A 14,497-nucleotide genomic window follows, 5' to 3' on the forward strand; every position below is an offset into this window, starting at 1 on the left:
AGATCACTTGAAAAGCAAACACTGTAGCTGTGCTAAAATAAAGTCAGAGGGGTAAATCTTTCAACCCAGAGAGGCAAAGCAGCTCTGCGCTGTCAAAACCACCATTATATAGTGTATTGGCGGATTGGCTGCGCATCTGCGTCTAACACCCAATTTTCTGATTGTATGAAAAATATTATGCTGGCCTAATGCACAATCTCACCCACATCTGCAGCATAGCGGGAACATTCAGCAGGTGCACGTCCCCCAGAATTTGAACAAGTAAGAGACACAAAAAAAAAGTCTTGCACAGCATGACTGCCTAGAATTGAAATAACTCAACCAGGCAGAAGAGTTTAAATGACTGGGTTTGATTTTCATCTTCACTTCTGAGGTGGTGATCTGCTGGGTGGATCGGAGGCCGTTATGGAACCTACCCAATTTGTATTGCAAATTTGGCACTGCTCGTGGGGTTTTGGAAAATGTACCCTCTAAGGCTATTCAGGGCTAATTCAATCATCTAACCTAAAAAAACAACAGTCCAGGATCAATACCCCTTCACTCTTTTCCATGGCAAATCATTTACTGTTTTTATCCAATTATTCGTGCCCCTTTAAGTGTCACAGCATGTGTCATGCCTAGGCCATAAAGCAGGGAGGGAATTTATTCCTTGGAATCCTAAATGAGATGTGATCAAGAATGTTCATAGTCTGAAAGATGCGGGGGCGGGTGGGGGATTCCATCAACTGCCCTCTTTAACTTGGGAGACACACAGATCCCTTTGGGGAATGGTGGATAACTGATCTCACTGTGACTGCTGTTTCTGAGCATTTCAGAAGCTCTGCTCCCCTGTGCAAGTTAAATGTCTTTGGGGGAGTGGAGTCTGATGCTCTAGTGGCTGAATTAAGACTGTTGTAACATCGCAGCGTCGCACGCTGGTGAGTTAAACGCATTGATCCACGTATAAGCAGATTGGCTCCCTGGTGGGAATTACAGCCAAAGACTGGCTCACTGAAGAAACACTAATTTGATTTTTTTTTAATAGATCTGCTCCTCACACCAAGACCCAAAGAGATTATGGCTGAAGTCAGGGGAGAGGTACCTGGACAATATCCAACATAGCAGGTGGGCTTCAGAGATTCAAGTCAAAAGAGGCAGGTATCACATCCTGTCAATGTGGTAACGATTGACAGTAGTTTACAAAATGCTCCCTTAAAGGTATATGCAAATCATATCACAACGTAAGTACTAAATATTATCGTTTGTGCGAACCTGCTCAAGTAAATTAGATCCCTACCTACCCACCCACAAACTCTACTTCTTTAACCAAGCGTTTGGTCATTTGTCCAAATACCTTTTATGTGGCTCAATGTTACTTTCTTTTTGATACTGCTCCATGAAGAAGGTTGGGCTGTTTTACCACATTAACAGTGCTATATAAATGCAAGCTGTTGTTGTTGAAGATGACAGTGGCATGAGTGCAATCGCAGCATAACAATCAGGATCACACCCTGAGGAATTCCAGGGCCTTAATGATATTTTCTATTCATTTATGGGATGTGGGCGTCGCTGGTTAGGCCATCATTTATTGCCCACCCCGAGTTGCCCTTCAGAAGGTGGTGATGTGTTGCCTTCTTGAACCGCTGCAGTCCTTGAGATGTAGGTACACCCACTATGCAGTTAAGTTGGGAGATCCAGGATGTTGCCCCAGCGACAGTGAAGGAATGGCGATATATTTCCAAGTCAGGGCGGTGAATGACTTGGAGGGGGAGCCTCCAGGTGGTGGGGCTCCCAGGTATCTGCTGCTCTTGTCCTTCTAGATGGAGTGGTTGTGGGTTTGGAAGGTGTTGTCTAAGGAACCTTGTAATTCACTGCAGTGCATCTTGTAGATGGTGCACACGGCTGCCACTGCTCGTTGGTGATGGAGTTTAAATGTTTGTGAAAGGGGGAGAAATCAAGGGGGCTGCTTTGTCCTGGATGGTGTTGAGTTTCTTGAGTGTTGTTAGAGCTTCACTCATCCAGGCAAGTGGAGAGTATTCTATCCAGTAGCACAGTGGTTGGCACTGTTGCTTCACAGCACCAGGGACCCAGGTTCGATTCCCGGCTTGGGTCACTGTCTGTGCGGAGTCTGCACGTTCTCCCTGTGTCTGTGTGGATTTCCTCCAGGTGCTCCGGTTTCCTCCCACAAGTCCCGAAAGACGTGCATGTTAGGTGAATTGGATATTCTGAATTCTCCTTCAGGTTACCCGAACAGGCGCTGGAGTGTGGCGACTTGGGGTTTTCACAGTAACTTACAATAATTGCCTTGTTGCGACACTAATAAAGATTATTATTGAAAGATTATTATTACACTCCTGACTTGTGCCTTCTAGATGGTGGCTAGGCTTTGGAGGGGTGGGGGGGGGGGGGGGGCGGTCAGAAGGTGAGTTACTCGTCGTAGGATTCCTAGCCTTTGACCTGCCCTAGTAGCCACAGTATTAATTTGACTAGTCCTGTTCAGTTTCTAATCAATGGTAACCACCAGGATGTTGATTGTGGGGGATTCAGCGATGATAATGCCTTTGAATATCAAGGCTGAACTAAAAGCAGTGTAAGGATTAGATTCTCTCTTGTAGGAGATGGTCATTGCCTGGCACTTATGTAGTGCGAATGCAACTTGCCACTTGTCAGCCCAAGCCTGGATATTGTCCACGTCTTGCTGCATTTGGACATGGACTGCTTCATTATCTGAGGAGTCGGGAATGGTGCTGAACATTGTGCAGTCAGCTCCACCCGTCCCGGAGTACCAAAACCAAGTGAATTAACCAATAATTCTTATAAAAATACCCCAAATCTTTGGTCCTTGGCTGTGCAATAATTGGCAGTCACCAGATTTGTAAATTTAAACATAATTACTGTTTATTTATAACAAGAACAAATATGAAATACGCAGTAAGTACAGCTGCTTAATAAACAGCTAAAACCTGACTGCCCCCTTTAACAGCCCCACCCTCTACCCACACACACAACACAGACAAACGCAGATGGGTGGAAAGGAGTAAAAATAATAAGGTCAAAGGATAAGAGTCCTTGCTTCAGATGATGAGTTCTTCAGTGCATCATTTTCTTCACAATATGAATGTGGTTTAAAGTCTCTGGCTTACAGCTCGTAATGATCTTTCTTGCAGCTAGCAATATCTTACTCGCAGATTTTCCAGGAGAGGCCCCTGGCTTCTCACCAGCCTGCATTGCAGAGAGCGTTAGCAGATTCTGGTCTCTGCTTGCATCAGCCTTTTGTGCAGAGAGAATTGGTTCCCACAGTATCCTTTTGGTGAGAATTCACAGGTAATTTCTGGAGATAGTAGAGTGGAGGGAAAAAGAGAGCTTCTCTCCCTTAGCTGCCAAAAGTGAAACTGAAAGCTCTTTCAGTGGGAACAGAACCAATCACCACCTGTTATTGGGCAGAGCACCGCCTTTTAGGCCCATTTGTTGACCACCAGTCACATCAATCAATCCGAGGCATCACTGATGTCAGTCTAAAACAGTACAGCCTTCTGGATCTTCCTGTTTGGATTAAAGCTGCAGGCTGCTTTGCCTCAAAGCCAAAGGTCCATTAGACACCCATGGATCAAAAATGGGACAGCAGAAATAAAAGAAAGGGGAAATAAGGACATGTACAGGGAATAAACAGGAAGGACCCTTACACTGCTTTTAGTTCAGCTGCAATTATTTAAGTTTACTGCTCTAACTGAATCATCAATACAGTTTTACATCTGCCCTTGAGTTTGGCGAAAAGTAAAAGCTAACCTATTAGAAGAATCATCATTTAGAAAGGGGACAAGTATTTAAAGAATAAATCTTCTCAAATATAACTGGGTTTGTGTGAAGGGTGTAATTCATGTTTAATGACTCTTTTACAAATCGTGCAACACTTCTGAGGATCACATTGGCACAAGTGACTGAAATGAAACAGCAAATTAAGCTTTTTGAGTGCGGAATGCCTATTGTACTTCCACATTTGTTAAGTTCTAAAAATGATATGAATTATTAAAAATAATTTTCCACTCAATCAGAATTATTAGAAGTACGATTTTCATAAAGCTACTGTGTTGCAGTGCATTCATTCGTACCCTATAATAATGAACAAAAGTAAACTGAGCTCTGAGCCGCTTTGTTATAATAATGGTGAGTTTACTGGCAAATATTGTTAATTCTGAAATTTCAGTTCAACAACTGTAAATGAACAGGTATGAGAAGCGTTATTTATTGACCTTACTTTGCATAGAAAATGGCTACAGAACAGAAAGCAACAGCAAAGTGAATGGAGACATCAGGGTGGGAGTGACAGGGTTATCGCTCCATCCAAAAAAAGGCTTACGCAGCTATGGTGCGCAGCAATCAAAGAGATAATATTACATGTTGTGAGTGTGTTTGAAAGGTCAATAAGTGTAGAAATTTGTACTCCACCATAAATGCAGAAGTAGAGAAGAAATGTTAATAATCAACATTATAAACACAGTACTAGGGCAGCACGGTGGCGCAGTGGGTTAGCCCTGCTGCCTCACCGCGCTGAGGTCCCAGGTTCGATCCCGGCTCTTTGTCACTGTCCGTGTGGAGTTTGCACATTCTCCCCGTGTTTGCGTGTGTTTCGCCCCCACAACCCAAAGATGTGCAGGATAGGTGGATTGGCCACGCTAAATTGCCCCTTAATTGGAAAAAAATAATTGGGTACTCTAAATTTATAAAAATTAAAACAAAATAAACACAATACTGCTGGACTTTAATAACTATTTTTTCCAGCATGTTTTCATTTGATAAAAAGTCAAAAGCAACTGCTCATATGTATATTAAAGATCATTATGGGGTCAAGTGAATTTAGCTTTGATTGCAGAGACACACAGAGAAATCGGGAAATGTGATTGGGCGGAGAATCGGTTCTGACGCCGAAATCGAGGCGGGCGCTGATTTGATGCCAAATTGCAAATTTCCGATGTCTCCATAGCGACGTCAATGCGTTCCGGAACACACGTACGGTAAACGCCGTTTGCGTATCGTTTGGAGCCCGACCCAGTAGTCTTCGGGGCTACGACAATTCTCCACCTCAGATGGGCTGAATTCCCGACGGCGAGGTTCACTTGTGCTTTTGAAAATCGTGAAACCTGTGTCGTGGCTGATGAGGGAGAGAGAGGAGGTAGGACACGGAGAGGCATGACTGTGGGCTGCCAGGGGGACACTGGCCGGGCTGGATGGGGTGGGGGGGGGGGGGGTGGGGGGGGTTATCCAGGGCGGAGGAAGGGGTGGGTGGGGGGAACCAGCCATGTGGCCGGCGTGACTCCCCATGGGACTAGGGCATGTCCAGGCAAAGCCCACCATTGCTGTGGTTGCTAGGCAGCCATCTTTCTGCGCACCCCACTGATCGCCCACCTTGGCCCCTGGTTCTGCAGAGTGACACCAGCCATATAGGTGCCCCCACTCCCTCATCCCCGCATCCCATGCTCCGCCACACCCCCCACCACCCAACTGGCCTTACCCGCTGGTGGAGCATCAGGCAGCCCGCCCACAGTAGCCCCTACGGGGCTACCGGGCAGGGACCACGGAGCATACTGCTGGCAAGGGCAGCGCCAGCTGATGATACCCCTGGCAGCAGGAACAGGTGCCAGGGCCAGAGGCCCCCACAGTGCCAGGCACCGTCAGGGCTAGGGGTGCGGGGATGGTGGGATGGCATGTGGGGCAGAGCCCACAGGGCCAAACGGGACTACCATGTAGCCCATTGAACCTGGTTGGGCATGGGGGGCATGCACCTGTCATTTGAGAACCCGCTGCACCGGGCATACCGTCGAAGACTCCAGCTGAGCAGGGGACAGTGCAACATATCTGCCGGATCATGGTGCACTTGGCACCACGGGGGAATGGGGTAGGACACCCACTCCCGGTGACCATCAAGGTGACGGTTGCCCTTGAACCTTTATGCCATGGGGTCCTTCCAAGCGCCGAGTGTGGACCTGTCCGAGATCTCACAGAGGTTGGTGCACAGGTGCAACTGCGCTGTCGCAGGTGCTATACAACCAGTCATCACAATTCATCCATTTCAATGTGGACTGAGCCAACCAGGATGCCCAGGCAGTGGGGTTCGCCCAGAGGGTGATCGATGAGTTGCATGTCGCCCTATGAGCGCCTGCAGATCTACACAAACTGAAAGGGGTTCCACTCGATGAACATGCAGCTGATATGTGAGCATCAGATGACCTCCACCCTGGCAACCTCCCTTTCCTCCAGGCCGTCGACCACGTCCAGGACCCTCTGCTCAGCCATGGTGAGGGGCCGCAGGTCTGGCGGTCCCCCTCCAGTTTTCTTCCACTCCCAGCGGTTAGGGGCAGCCTTGTCCTGGAGGGGTGGAAACAGAAAATGTCCAGTGTTAGACAGTCCAACGCATGCAGCCCAGGATAAAAGCAAATTACTGCGGATGCTGGAATCTGAAACCAAAGAGAAAATGCTGGAAAATCTCAGCAGGTCTGGCAACATCTGTAAGGAGAGAAAAGAGCTAACGTTCGTCCAGATGACCCCTTGTCACAGCCCAGGGGGTGGCTGGTGGCCAGGGCACCCGGCCATGGCGGCCGGTATGGGCGCAGACATGTTGTGCAGGGTGGGAGTTTGTCCGCCCTCTGGGTGGGGTGCGGTAGGGTTGCGGGTGTGTATGACGGGAGGTTAGTGCCAGGGGCACAGTGCTGCCTACTACCATGGCCGCTGTTGTGCAGTTTCATCCTGCACTGCGGGCCGGTCCGGACGGTGTTGCTGGTGGCGCTGACCGCCTCTGCCACTTGCACCAGGCACGGCGAATGGCGACAGCTGGCAGCCTCCAGCCAGGGTACAGAGTGGCCCGCCTCTCCTCCACTGCATCCAGCAAGGTCTCCAGCTCAGCATCCGTAAGTCATGGGGCTGCGCATCTTGCTGCCATCTTGTCGGCTGGGTCGGTGTGTTTGGGGAGTGAAGTGTCAATCACCGGCGAACCCCGCTGTGGTAGTCTGTGTTAGAAGGATTACGGTACCTGGTAATGCTGGAATACCACTGGTGGAGAATATACTTGTTCCCATTGGTTAAGCCTGTATGTTAGCTCCGCCCTGCAAGGCGGGGTATAAGAGCCCGTGCCGCCCCAGCAGCTTTCTTCTGTACCTGCGCTGCTGGGGGAAACATCTAGCGTATTAAAGCCTTCAATTGTCTCCAACCTCGCTTCTGCAGTTATTGATCATGCATTACCCGCACTATTTCTCATTGGAATCGATTGTATTCCACGTGACGCCAGTGCTAGTCCCTCCACAGTCTCTGAATCGGTCCACGTGCGGCAGTGGAACTCCACAAATCCTGCACTGGCGTTAACACTCTCACGAATGAATAATCCCGCCCACTATCTCTGTGTTCAGATAAGCAGAATTCATTGATGTTTAGCGCAAGTTCTGATAATGTTCCATACAATAATGGCCAGTTTCAAGGGATTTGTCATTACCACTAGTTATAATTGAAATCTGTATTTAACATTTCCATTCTTAATCAATCTTTGACTTTGTATAACCTGTAAGTTTTGAATGGACATATCTTTAGATTGTTAGGTTGTTGTCAAATATTTTACTTCATCTTTCCTCACAGCTTGATAGTATTTATACCTCTGAATTAGACGGTTGCGTGCAGAAGCTACTGCTGAGGGAATGGGACAGAGTCTTTGATGTCTCATGTGGACATCTCACAGCCGGCACTATTTGAAGAAGAGAATGGAGACTCCCAGTGTCCTGGCCAAGGTCCTGCCTTTGCCCAACGCTACCAAAAACACACTAACTGCTCATTCCTTTCATTTGCTGTTTATGAGGCTTTGCAGAATGCAAAACAGCTGCCCACATAACAACAGAGAATGTGATGTCTGTAAATTATCAAACACTTCGACCAGTTATTACTAAAACATTTTATCCAGGTGTCCTTGTTCATGAGATCAACAAACGGTAAACACAGGTTCACGGTTTAACCCAATTTTATTCACAACTCTCTCATTCACACAAAATATGACTCAGACTCACAGCTGAGCTCTAGGTATTACCCACACTTAGTGAAGGAGGCTGGCCCGCTTACGATCAGGCTAACAATTGATGTGGATGTCTTCCCTGGACTGGGAATCCAGGGTTCCTTCTTCTTTCGATGGTTGTGCCTGGGGGACTCCAGGGTTATCGCTGATGGTCTGTTCCAATGTTCCTTCTTTCATACCAGTTCTGTTCGCACTGAGTCATCGGTATACACCCACACCTGGCCTGACTTCTATGGTCCCATCCAGAGTTAAACACGTTTGTGTTAATGAACAGGATTGTCCTGTTCAGTCAGGGTGATTCAATCAAGATTCATTGTCCTTTAAAACACTCTTGTCTGACCAGCTATTCATCCATCGTGGAGTCTGATGGCCTCTTTTGTCCGTCCTTCTTCCTTCGGCAAAGTTGATCCCCTGTGTCTGGAGGTTAGCTACATATTCTTTTTTTTCTTCTAAATTTAGAGTACCCAATTCATTTTTTCCAATTAAGGGGTAATTTAGTGTGGCCAATCCACCTACCCTGCACATCTTTGGGTTGTGGGGACGAAACCGACGCAAACACAGGGAGAATGTGCAAACTCCACACGGACAGTGACCCAGAGCCGGGATCGAACCTGGGATCTCGGCGCCGTGAGGCAGCAGTGCTAACCATTGCGGCACCATGCTGACCCGTAGCTACATATTCATAGCATGGTCTTGTCCTTTTGTGTAAATGTGAGTGGGTAATCACTAAGTACATATAGCGACAACAAGTTTATGTGTTGACTTGAGTGCTCTTGCAGAACGGCTGGCATCAATTCCAACCAGGGCCTCATTTGGCAGTTTCTGTTCCGGGCCTATGGGTCTTGTCAACCTGTTTCCAGTACCACAAATGCATGTTAAAATTAATTCGTTCGTAACAAAGTCTATGAGGCATTCAGGAAACATGATGAAACCACTATAAAATCAGCTCCTTCTTATGCCAAGAAGTTCAGTCATGCTATAAGAAGGTTCAGTGATTGTAAGAAATTGCATTTATATTAGATGGCCGTTACCCCATGGCACCTCATCCAAGCGGCCATTTTAAATGGTGGTAATCTCATCTCCCAGCAAAAGAGTCTCACCAGCCCTGAGTATGGATGGTAACATCAAGGCCCAGCTCCATTACCAGCAAGCCTGCAACTTTAGAAAGGTCTTGCAGATTCTGTGTGTGCCCAGGCGGGAGAGGGTCATTTTCATTTTGGGCAATAGTGTAAAATGGATTATCAACCAACGTCTGGTTTTGGTATGCAGTTTTACAGCTGGATGTCATTCCTGCCACTAACCCCTACAGAGTTCCATTCTGGGATCCTTCCCGTCCAGTTATAATATCAACTAGGACCGTAACAGTTACAAAAGGAAATGTGGCAGAGTGACTGATGGAGATGGGACTGCCAGGAGGTAGAAAAAAAGGAAACCCTAAGACCTAAGGCGGCATGGTAGCACAGTGGTTAGCACTGTTGCTTCACAGCTCCAGGGTCCCAGGTTCGATTCCCGGCTGGGTCACTGTCTGCAGAGTCTGCACGTTCTCCCTGCGTCTGCATGGATTTCCTCCGAGCGCTCTGGTTTCATCCCACAAGTCCCAAAAGACGTGCTGTTAGGTGAATTGGACATTCTGAATTCTCCCTCCGTGTACCCGAACAGGCGCCAGAATGCGGCGACGAGGGGATTTTCACAGTAACTTCATTGCACTGTTAATGTAAGTCTACTTGTGACCATAAAGATTATTATTATTAAAGATGGTGGCAAAACTCTTACAAATAGTAGAATTGGATGAAGAATGAGTGACTCACAGGAGGAGATGGAGAAGGATAATCAACGAGCATTGTGGCGACCCCAAGTAAAATGGGAGAAGGGCGTGTAAAACAGATGATATCAAAATGGCCTTCCATTATACCCCATGGAAGATATTCCTTTCTATGGCACTCAATGGGAGCGAATATTGGCCCTGATGTATAAATGCTGATACTTTCCTCTAGTGGGATGTGGCTGTGAGTGGCAAGGCCAGCATTGGTTGTCCATCCCTGATTTCCCTTGAACTGATTGGCTTACTAAGGCAGACTCATTTCAGAGAGCAGTTAAGAGTCTATCACATTGCTGTTGGTTTGAAATCATACATAGGCTAGACCCAGTAAGGATGACACATTTCCTTCCCTCAGCGTAGTTGTCATGGTCACCATTACTGAGACAAGCTTTATATTCCACATTTATTAATTGAATTTGAACCCGTGTCCCCAGGGCATCAGACTGGGCCTCTAGTCCAGTAGCATTACCACAACACCAGCATTTTCCTTGTTAACTTGCTGTTGCATATTTTAAATTATGGTCAATAATTAGTATTTCAACCAAATATGGATGATCAAAGGCAAGCCTTTTGTACATGTTGATAAAATGAAACTCTGGTCTATAATTGGGGGTTGGTTAGGTCAGTTGGCTGGGTGGCTGGTTGGTGATGCAGTATGACGCCAACAGTGTGGGTTCAATTTCCGTACCACTGAGGTGATTCATGAAGGCCCCACCTTCTCAACCTTGCCCCTCGCCTGAGGTGTGGTGACCCTCAGATTAAATCACCACCAGTCAGCTCTCAAAAGTGAGAGCAGCCTGTGGGACTGTGGTGACATTTATATTAATTGTTGTCTGTGGTAATACCAGATATTGCGGTACCTGAGAGGTGGATGACCATTGGTTAGATCCAGGAGTCTACCATTGGCTGATGTACGTAGCTCCACCCTGAGAGGCGGAGTATAAGAACCGGTGCCATCCCAGCAGCCTTCACTTTCTGTATCGAAACTGCTGGGGAAGATTTCTAGCAGATTAAAGCCTTCAGTTATGGAATCACTTCGTCTTGAGAGTAATTGATTGCGCATCATTGTCATTCTTTATTTAAAAATTAAGGATATATTTATCAGTACTGGAATGAAAAGAAATTGCCTATTTTGCGCAATGAACAGGAATTCAAGGATTGTTCTGGAATTCCTCCTGAAGGGTAGCACATTGTCATGGTGGTTTGCACTTCTGCCTCGGAGTGCCAGGGATCTGGATTCAAGTCCAGCCTTCGGTCACTGTCTATGTGGAGTTTGCCTATTCTCCCCGTGTCTGCCTGGGTTTCCTTTGGGTGCCCCCATTTCCTCCCACAGTCCAAAGATGTGCAGGTTTGGTGGGGTTATGGGGTTACGGGGATAGGGTGGGGGAATGAGCCTAGGTAGGGTGCTCTTTCGGAGGGCCGGTGAAGACTCAATGGGCCAAATGGCCACCTTCAGCACTGTAGGCATTGTACGGTAATTGGTTCAGGTTCTGTACATAGCTATGAAACAAAGAATCATTTGCATTTTACTATTGCAGCTACATTTGGAAAGCACAGGGTTTACTTTGGAAGGCTTTCAGAACGCAAGCAGTCAGAGAACCCTCTTTTGGTCCTGTTAGAAAATATATTCCATTTATTAAAAAATCACTTTTTTACATTTGAAAACTGCTTAATGAATCTTTTTCCCTGAATTTGCCACAAAGCATTACCCGAGACTGCATTTCATGTCAGAACACATAATTGGGGGAAAAAAATGGAATTTTGTTACTTGAGAGTGTGTGATGCCATTGCTATGAAACAGCACACGTCTGTTCCAGCTGCTCTCCCTCCCCATGGAATTTGCTGCCAACTCTCTTCAGTTCTCCAGCCTAAAGGGGCAGGGCGCAATTTCACTGTCCATTCCCAATGTCTACCGAACAGAAAAATGAGACAGAGGAATTGTTCTGTCGTCACGCCTGCCTCCCCGGCCTGCATTTGAATGCTTCCAGCCATTTAAACCTTCTTTGAAATCCTGCTTGCATTTATAGAGTACCCTGAACACAGAAAAACACCACAACTCCTGGGAAAGTGAAGCTAACTCCTGTAGCTATAGGTGTTAGCATTAGCCCAGTGTTAGCAATCTCACTTCCCAGTCAGAATGTTTGGTTTCAAGCTTCACTCTGAAGACTTATAATTGGGGCTGACTTTGCAACGGTACTAAACGATGGTTGTACTGCCATATCTGCCATGAGAGGTTATACTACTGGGCAGCTGTGGCGCAGTGGTTAGCACTGGGTCTGCGGCGCTGAAGTCACGGGTTCGAATCCCGGCCCTGGGTCACTGTCCGTGTGGAGTTTGCACATTCTCCCCATGTCTGCGTGGGTTTCACCCCCACAACCCACAGATGTGCAGGTTAGGTGGATTAGCCACGCTAAATTGCCCCTTAATTGGAAAAAGAAATAATTGGGTACTCTATCTTTATATTAAAAATGAGAGATTACACTAAGACCTTCTACAGCAAATGGCAGAACCCTTAAGAGTATTGAAAGACAGAGATCTAGGTGTTCAGGTACACAGATCACTGAAAGTGGCAACGCGGTTGGAGAAGGTAGTCAAGAAGACATACGATATGTTTGCCTTCATCGGCCGGGGCATTGAGTTTAACAGTTGGCAAGTCGTGTTGCAGTTTTATAGAACCTTAGTTAGGCCGCATTTGGAGTATAGTGTTCAATTCTGGTCGCCACACTACCAGAGGATGTGGAAGCTTTGGAGAGGGTACAGAAAAGATTCACGAGGATGTTGCCTGTTATGAAGAGCATTAGCTGTGAGGAGAGATTGGAGAAACTTGGTTTGTTCTCACTGGAACGACCAAGGCTGAAGCGTGACCTGATAGAGGTTTACAAGATTATGAGGGGCATGGACAGAGTAGATAGTCCATTTTCCCAGGGTGGAATTACTAGGAGGCATAGGTATAAGGTGCAAAGGACAAGGTTTAAAGGAGATGTACGAGGCAGGTTTTTTACACAGAGGGTGGTGGGAACCTAGAATTTGCTATCGGGGGAGGTAGTGGAAGCAGATACGATAGTGGCTTTTAAGGGGCGTCTTGACAAATACATGAATAGGATGGGAATAGAGGGATATGGTCCTCAGAAGGGTAGAGGTTTTAGTTCAGATGGACAGCATGGTTAGTGCAGTCTTGGAGGGCCGAAGGGCCTATTCCTGTGCTGTCATTTTCTTTGTTCTATGGGATTCTCCGTCGGTGGGATCCTCCGCTTCCCTGGCAGCGCACCCACGCCCGCAGGTTCCCCGACGGCGTGGGATGGTCACGGTGGGAAACCCCATTGGCTGGCTGCCAGAACAGAGGATCCTGCTGCCGACGGGGGCGCGCCGGAAAATGGGGCTGGCAGGACGGAGAATGCCGCCCCTTGTCTGTCGTGTCTGATAGGTGGATCCAATGGTACTATTTAATGATAAGGGGAGTTTTCCTTGTGTCCTTACCAATATTTAACGCTCAACCAACATACCTAAAGCAGATTATTTGGTAATTTGTCTCATTACTGTTTGCGGTACCTTGTGTGAAAATTGGTTGCCCTACTTCCCAACATTGCAACAGCGACTGCACTTTATTGGTCAAGTTCATGAAAGCTGCAATATGAATGGATGACAGCACCCTTGCACCAATCAAAGACAGAATCAGAGTTCCTGTATATTGAAGCTGATACCTCAACCAGAATGATTATTAATCATATCACTGCGGTCTTAAAGCAGCACGTCATATGTCTTGAAAAATTACAGGGCCCTTCCAGTACAATTATACCCCCCGCCTCCATCCCCACCTCAGAATGCCCTCTGGCAGAGACAACGCCAGGGCAGCAAGAAATAGGATGGCAAACCAATAGAGCAAATGGGTGAATGGCAAAGCTGATGAGAGCTTGGAACGGTGGGCTGGATGGACAAATTACTTTCTTCTACCCAAGCCATTACTTTCTGATTATGATTTTTTGTCACTGAAGAATCCATTTGTAATCCATTGCATGGCGTACTGCAATGCTGACAACTGTTCATCAATAAGTAATCAGTTGAGCTCACCAAGCTACTCATCAGGCCTCACAGTGTACATTGCATGGGCACAAATGGATCATGAAATGAAATTGAAAATGAAATGAAAATCGCTTATTGTCACAAGTAGGCTTCAAATGAAGTTACTCTGAAAAGCCCCTCGTCGCCACATTCTGGCACCTGTTTGGGGAGGCTTGTACGGGAATTGAACCGTGCTGCTGGCCTGCCTTGGTCTACTTTCAAAGCCAGCAATTTAGCCCTGTGCTAAACCAGCTCCAACATTCTGCTCCAATAACTTGTTTCTCCTCACATGGGAACTGTAACTGATGCTTATGTTTCCCACCAACCCTGCTATTTATGTCCTCCAGATGTCCAGATTGTGTTGGTGTTTGGCAGTGATGATGATAGTCACTCGACAGAAAGTAAGGACAATTGCGAGGAAGAGCCATTCTGGGTGACTCCAATATGTCTCATTGACATTTTGATGGAGGCCTGGGAGTAAATCCCTTATCATTCTCTTAAACCTGAGGGAAAGAATGCAAACCATTACAAAAATATTGAACACTATTCACGACGCCCGATGCTGCTCTTGCTCATGTATTGCTTCTTTGGCC

At 46.9% G+C, this 14,497-nt stretch overlaps 1 long non-coding RNA gene across 1 annotated transcript in view; it reads left to right on the forward strand.

The window, feature by feature from the left end:
* The first annotated feature begins 856 nt into the window (after positions 1-856).
* The window catches only part of LOC140403499 (uncharacterized), a 37,971-nt gene continuing 24,330 nt past the window's right edge, over positions 857-14,497 (forward strand). Inside the window, exons 1-2 of the long non-coding RNA XR_011938383.1 lie at positions 857-917; positions 1,025-1,104. This is a non-coding gene — a long non-coding RNA (uncharacterized lncRNA). The remainder of the gene's footprint in view (positions 918-1,024; positions 1,105-14,497) is intronic.

Source organism: Scyliorhinus torazame, chromosome 1 (genome assembly GCF_047496885.1).
Source record: "Scyliorhinus torazame isolate Kashiwa2021f chromosome 1, sScyTor2.1, whole genome shotgun sequence".
NCBI classification, from domain to species: domain Eukaryota; kingdom Metazoa; phylum Chordata; class Chondrichthyes; order Carcharhiniformes; family Scyliorhinidae; genus Scyliorhinus; species Scyliorhinus torazame.